Source organism: Zingiber officinale, chromosome 5B (genome assembly GCF_018446385.1).
Source record: "Zingiber officinale cultivar Zhangliang chromosome 5B, Zo_v1.1, whole genome shotgun sequence".
Classification (NCBI taxonomy): Eukaryota; Viridiplantae; Streptophyta; class Magnoliopsida; order Zingiberales; family Zingiberaceae; genus Zingiber; species Zingiber officinale.
The window spans coordinates 27,084,795-27,092,140 of NC_055995.1; positions in this window are offsets into that span (position 1 = coordinate 27,084,795).

The following is a 7,346-nucleotide window of genomic DNA, read 5'->3' on the forward strand; positions in this document are numbered from 1 at the left end:
AATTATAAACAATAGCTCACGGCCAAGATAGAAAGGAACAAACCATTGGAAGGTCGTAGTGTAATTAGGTATTAGTTTATCTTAACTATATAATTACACTAGTACACTTAGAGTGTATTGAGTAGACCATTAGAGGACGTTTCTTTTATACTGACTTTATAAAGGAACAAAGACCTCAGTTATTATTAAAGTGTGTGCTCTTAATCCTAATATAATAACAAGCACATATATTTGATATTTATTTCTTTAATTTATCAATTGGTGAGATTTAGTTCGATAAATCAATAAGTCCGATAAGTTGGGAAATGATATCACTTATAGTGTGTGTTGTTGATTATAGAAGGAAACTGTGTCCTAGTGATCTAGGTTGATAATGTCCCCAAGAGGAGCTCATAAGGATTGTCATGTTAAACCCTGCAGGTGGACTTAGTCTGACATGACGATAAGGTTGAGTGGTATTACTCTTAGATGAAGATATTAATTAAATGAGTTGTCAGTAACTCACTTAATTAGTGGGCATTCGACATCTTAAACACAGGGAGACTAACACACTCATAATAAGAAGGAGCCCAAAAATGTAATTTGGGATTGGTGCGGTAGTTCAATAATAATTCTTTAGTGGTATGAATTATTATTGATGAAGTTAAGTTGTGTGTTCGGGGCGAACACGGGAAGCTTAATTTAATCGGGAGACCAAAACCAATTCCTCCTCTCGGTCCCTATCGTAGCCTCTTGTATATAGAGATTTATACCCACCACATACCCACCTTCTTACCCATCCTAATGGGGCCGACCAAGCTAGCTTGGAACCCAAGCTAGGGCCGGCCAAGACCAAGTGGATGAGCCAAGTTGGTGGCCGGCCAAAGCTTGGGTCCCAAGCTTATGTGGCCGGCCACTAGAAAATTAAAAGGAATTTTTATTGAAATTATTTCTTATGTGGATATCATGGTTTTAAAAGAGAGTTTAAAATTTAAATATTTCCTTTTATAGTTTTCTACAAAAGATTAAGAAAAAATTTAAAATCTTTCATTATTTGTAGATTGAAAGGAGATTCTAATTTTGAGAAAACTTTTCTTTTTAACCATGTTCATGATTTAAAAGAAAGTTTAAAAATTAAATATTCTCTTTTATTAGTTTCTACAAAAGATTAAGAAAAGATTTGATATCTTTCCTTATTTGTAGATTGAAAAGAGATTTTAATTTTTAGAGATAACTTTCCTTTTTGGAAATTATCCACATGTTTAAAAGAAAGATTTTAATTTATAAAATTTCCTTTTTACTAACCAATCATGAAGGGATTAAAATTATTGGAGAATTTTATTATAAATTTCCGTAAACAAATTAGGAAGTTTTAATTCTTGTTTTAATTAAAACTTTCCTTGTTTTGGGAAGAAAGTGGCCAACCAAGAAATTTGGAAAAAGAAAATTGATTTTTAATTAATTAATTTTTCTTTTTCATGGCAAAAGAATTAAGAAAGTTTTTATTAAAATTTCCTTATTTACCAAGACCAAGGATTATAAAAGAGTTGGTAGAGGTGCCTTCATGGCTAACGACTCTATTCTTTTCTTCCACTCTTTTTCTCCTTGGTGTGGCCTGCCCTAAAGATTTTCCCTCTCCTCTTCTCTTCTTCTTTAGTGGCCGGTTTTATCCTCTCTTGGAGCTCTTGATGGTGGCCGATTCTAGCTAGGAGAAGGAGAGAAAGGAGGTTTTGTTTCTTGCATCCCTTGGAGCTTGGTGGTGGTGGCCGGACCTCTACTTCTCTTGGAGAATTGTGGTGGCCGAATCTTGCTTGGAGAAGAAGGTGGCTTAGGTGGATTCTCATCTCGGTAGATCGTTGTCCACACAACGTCCGGGATAAGAAGAGGAATACGGTAGAAGATGAAGAGGTTATTTGCTTACAAAGAAAGGTATATCTAGTATTTGTTTTCCGCATCATACTTGTTTTCTTTGTATAGTTATTTTTGGAAATACCAAACACAAGAGGCATATGATTCTAGAGTTTTTGGATTTGTTTCGAAGTTGTGTTTCTTTTCTTTGTTTTTCGAATTTGTGATTCGATTGTTCTTTTTGGTTAACCTAGAGTTATTTAAGGAAATTAAATATTAGCTTTCCTTAAAAGGCTTTGTCTAGGCGGTGGTGGTTGCTCCCATATCCAAGAAGGTCATGTGCCTCGCCATGCAGTCCTGGAAGCCAATTTTGGAAATTAATATTTAATGAAATTAATAACATAAGTGGATTTGAATCAATAGTGTTAAGTTCCGCTTGCGATTCAAATCTAAACCATTAAGAATAGATAAGTTAAATTTGGAATCAATGATGTTAAGTTCCGTCTGCGATTCTTAATTTAACTTCTAAAGAACACAATAGGTTATTTAAGGAAAGGTTCGACACTAGTACAAAAAAATTTATACAGTGGAACCGGTATGTTTTCTTAGGACTAACCAACACCCCCGAGGTAATTTTAATGTGATCAACCAAGTTAAGTTAGGTCCTGTTGTGGTTTAATCCTTGTGTCTAAGTGTGTGAGAACTTATGAGCACAGGAAGTCAAGAGAAAGACGCAGCAAGCGAGAAGGATGGCACAGGAGAGAGCTGACGGGCTCAGTGCATCTGAAGAACGAGGTGTTGCGGAAGAGTACGTGGGCAGACGAGAAGGAGGGTGCGGTGTTTCCATGAGATTGTTGATACAGTCTGACCTGGATGTTGTTTTGATGTTGACACTGATTTAAGTTTCAATCAGATATTGAATTAACTCAGACAAATCAGGGTTGACTTGGTTGACCTGATTAATCTGATTGGGAAAAGTCCGAGCAAGGAGCTTGGCACGGGAGAAGTCCTGGTGAGTGAAGCCAGGCAATTGGAGAAGTCCTGGTGAGTGAAGCCAGGCAATTGGAAAAGTCCTGGTGAGTGAAGCCAGGCAATTGGAAAGTCCTGGTGAGTGAAGCCAGGCAATTGGAAAAGTCCTGGTGAGTGAAGCCAGGCAATTGGAAAGTCCTGGTGAGTGAAGCCAGGCAATTGGAAAGTCCTGGTGAGTGAAGCCAGGCAAGGGAAAATCCAGATGGATCAAGGGTGATCGGACATCTGGTATTGGGAAGTCCAAGTATGGAAACTTGGCATGTATAGTCGGAGAAGAGCTCGGTAGCTCGGTCTCTGGACTGTCAGGATTAAGGGTAGCAAGCTTGGAAGCTTGCCTCTTAAATCATCAGACCGATCCAGTGGCACAAGTGGCACGGGTGATCGGTCGGCAGACCGATCCAGTGACACTAAGTGTGCCCTGATCGGTCTACGGACCGATCAGTAAACACTCAGTAGCATACTGTGTTGTTACTGATCGGTCCGCCGACCGATCAGTGAGAACTCAGTAGCATACTGCGAATACTCAGTATGCTACTGTATCGATACTGACCGGTCTCGGGACCGGTCAGATTGATGCCTGATCGGTCCGGAGACCGATCAGGCTTGTGCGCGCGACACCTGATCGGTCTGAGGACCGATCAGGTTAGTTCCTGATCGGTCCGCAGACCGATCAGAAACGATCGAAAAAGAGATTTGAACGTATGGATCGGCCTGCAGACCGATCCATACTATAGTCTGTTTTGCATGCACTTTCTCTGATTCTTTCTGATTCAAAGTTGCTTTTGCCTAAATATTTCTAACCATCTGCTGCAAGATTTTGAGGTGCAGGTTACTGGTAATTTGCAATTGGTTGATTTCAAATTGAGCTTCATTAGTAGAGGATACCAGAGAGACTTTTGCTATGTTCCACTGTAAACCTGTTAAAGCAGCAAAGTCGTGGCTGCGATCTGGCGGTGATCTGGCATCGATCAGCTCAACTCATGGTGATTGGGTGGAGCTCAGAGACACCAGTGAAGACCAGAATTCCATTGGTGTGAGCTCAGATGATCAGATGAGAAAGAAGCGTGATTGGCGATGCTATGGCTGGATGCAGAGATTTGCTGCAGTTTGGCAGGGATCCGTTGCGGGCGAAAGGCAGAGATGGCAGAGACATAAAAGGCTGGTTGAAGAGAGGGTTAAGTAGAAGTTTTTTTTTGGAAGGAAAAAAAACCTCTGTCGGTCGGTGCAAAAGCTTTGACGCTCGGGGCTGAGAAGCGGCTGTCTCGACTTGCTCTCTGTTTCACTGACCTTCGCGTGACTGTAAGCTTAATTTTCATTCTCCTAAGTCACCAAGCTCAGTAAGTCTTGTGCTATATTCTACATACCCGTTGAGATTTTGTTGAGAGGTCACTCCACCGAGAAGGAGAAAGTTCATAGCCGGGTGTTCACCGGGGTTGATCTACCGAAGATCGGCTTGTCCACCTTACGGACACCGAGGAGTAGGGGCAAGTTATCCCCGAACCTCGTAAACACTTGAGTCACTGTGGTTTGCTTTGTTTCTTCTCTTATTCTTATTCTGTTCTTAACTTGTTTTCCGCTGCGCTAACCACTCGTGTGAGTTTTATCTTTAAGTTTTAGCTTTTGAAGAGGCTATTCACCCCCCTCTAGCCATCCAAGATCCTAACAAGTGGTATCAGAGCTTGGAGCTCTTCATCCGGCTTAACAACCTAAGAGCAAAGAGATGGCCATGAGGGAAGGTTTTAGCACAAATCGACCACCTTACTTTGAAGGGGCAGATTTCCAGTACTGGAAGGGACGCATGGAGTATTACCTAAAGACGGACATTGCCATGTGGTTCTCAGTCAAGGAAGGCTACACACCACCAAGAGATGAGGAAGGTAAGGAGCTCGAATCGTCAAGGTGGTCTACCGAACAACTCCGCAAAGCACAAGCCGATGCCAAGGCCATGGTCACCTTGCAATGTGGAATCGCCAAGGACCAACTAGTCAAGGTAGGTCCTTTTACTAGTGCAAGAGATCTATGGAACAAGCTCATTGAGCTTCAAGAAGGAACTCGGGACTCTCGAATTGCCAAGAGAGACTTGTTCCTCAACCAACTCCAGAACCTCACCATGAAGGAAAATGAGAATGTAAGTGAACTTCATGGTAGGTTTAAAGAGATCATTAACGGTCTCCATTCCATAGATGAACATGTAGAAAACCGCGATCTTGTAAGGTATGCACTTAAAGCTTTTCCTAGGAATGCCTTGTGGTCATCTATGGTAGATGCCTACAAGGTATCCAAGGATCTTTCAATTGTCAAGTTAGATGAATTTTTCTGTGAAATGGAATTACATGAACTTGCTAACAAAGGCCAAAAGGAGAAAGGTATTGCTCTTGTTGCAGGAGAAAGGAGCAAGGATGGGAGAAGGAAGAAGGAAAAGAAGAAAGAAAAGGAGATCTCCTCATCCACCTCTTCCTCCGAGTCCGATGACGAAGGCGAATCATCGTCATCAAGCGAAATGGCGAATTTCGTGAGGAGGATCATGAGAAGAAGCCGAAGATACAAAGGTAAACCTAATGATCCGAACATTGATAAATCTAACGTTACGTGCTATGAATGTAGTAAGAAAGGGCACTACCGAAGTGAGTGTCCTAAGCTCAAGAAGGAAGAACGAGCCAAGAAGAAGGAAGAACGAGCCAAGAAGAAAGAAGAAAGAAGCAAAAAGAAGAAGGCCCTTAAGGCCACTTGGGATGAGTCATCTTCAAGCTCATCCGAGGAAGAAGAGAAGAAGGAGAAGAGCACTCGCCATTTAGCACTCATGGCAAGGGAGGACTCCGGAAGCGATGGCAACTCAAGTGATGCTTCAAACGCGGCCTCATCATCCTCGGATGATGAAGAGGTAACCTCTTCTCATGTAGAAAAATGTTATAAGACTATTACTCATTTATCTACATTGCTTAAAAAGTCGAAAACAGAAAATAAATTGTTAAAAGAAGAAGTAGAAATGCTAAAGGCTCTTAGGGAAGATGAGGTTGATGACCTCCATCTAGAGCTTCTTGAAGATGAGAACAAGGCTTTGAAGAGTGAGGTTGAGAAGCTCAAGAAAATGCTTGAGAAATTCTCAACTAGCTCTAAGACATTAGACATGATCTTAAATGCCCAAAGGGCAGTCTACAACAAAGCCGGGATAGGTTATCAACCCAAAGAATCGAGTTTTATCTCATTAGTGTCTAGGACCCAATACCATAGATCAAATGATTCTAGGGTTCATGGAACTAGGAAGGGTATGACCAAAGCATGGGTTCCTAGGTCACTTCTTGTAGATGCATTAGGTCCCAAGATTTGGGTACCTAAAACATCTATCTTTCGTATCTTGTAGGCATTGATCGAGGGGGAGCACCTATCAACTTGGTTTGTTGATAGTGGATGCTCCAAGCACATGACCGGGGACAAATCTCTATTTGCTTCTCTTCAAAACAAAAGTAGAGGTAATGTGTCCTTTGGTAACAATGGTAGTCTTAAGGTAATAGGAGTTGGAGACATTCATATATCCGAATGTCTTCATATCAAGAATGTCCTTCTAGTCAAGGGAATGACTTTTAATCTCCTAAGTGTCAGCAATTGTGTGATACGGGTTACACAATTGAATTTCATTCAAGTCAATGTTTGGTTAAAAACATTGACACACTTGACACAGTACTAGTAGGCACAAGGGTAGACAATATTTATCAAGTATCATTTAAAAGTGCTACTAATGCTTTGATTAAGTGTTTCATGTCAAAAGAAGAAGAGTCTTGGCTATGGCATAGAAGGTTGGCACATGTAAACATGAAGAACATCCAGAAGCTAGCAAACAAAGGATTAGTGCGAGGCTTACCAAGCATCAAATATCAAAAGAACAAACTATGTGATGCATGTCAAAAGGGTAAGCAAACAAAAGCGGTTCATAAAGGTAAAAGCATTGTAAGTACTTCTACTCCGTTAGACTTATTGCACATGGACCTATTTGATTGCAGTAGTGTAATATCTTTGAATGGAAGTAGATATTGTCTTGTGATTATTGATGATTTCACTAGATATACTTGGACCTTCTTTTTGAAACATAAGGACCAAACCATAGATATTTTCATTTCTTTTTGTAGAAGAACGGAAAATGAAAAATCAACCACAATTAAAACCATTAGGAGTGATCATGGTGGTGAATTCCAAAACCATAGGTTTTTAGAGTTTTGTCAAGAGAAGGGTTATAGACATGAGTTCTCTACTCCGAGGACCCCACAGCAAAATGGGGTTGTGGAGAGAAAGAACCGAGTCCTACAGGAAGCTGCACGAAGCATGCTCAATGAGTACTCTTTGCCGAGCTACTTATGGGCCGAAGCTGTGAGTACAGCTTGCTATGTGCAAAATCGAGTCCTAATACACAGATTTTTAGGGAAGACCCCTCATGAACTTTGGTTTGGGAAACCACCTACAATTAAACATCTTAGGGTGTTTGGTTGTAAGGTGTT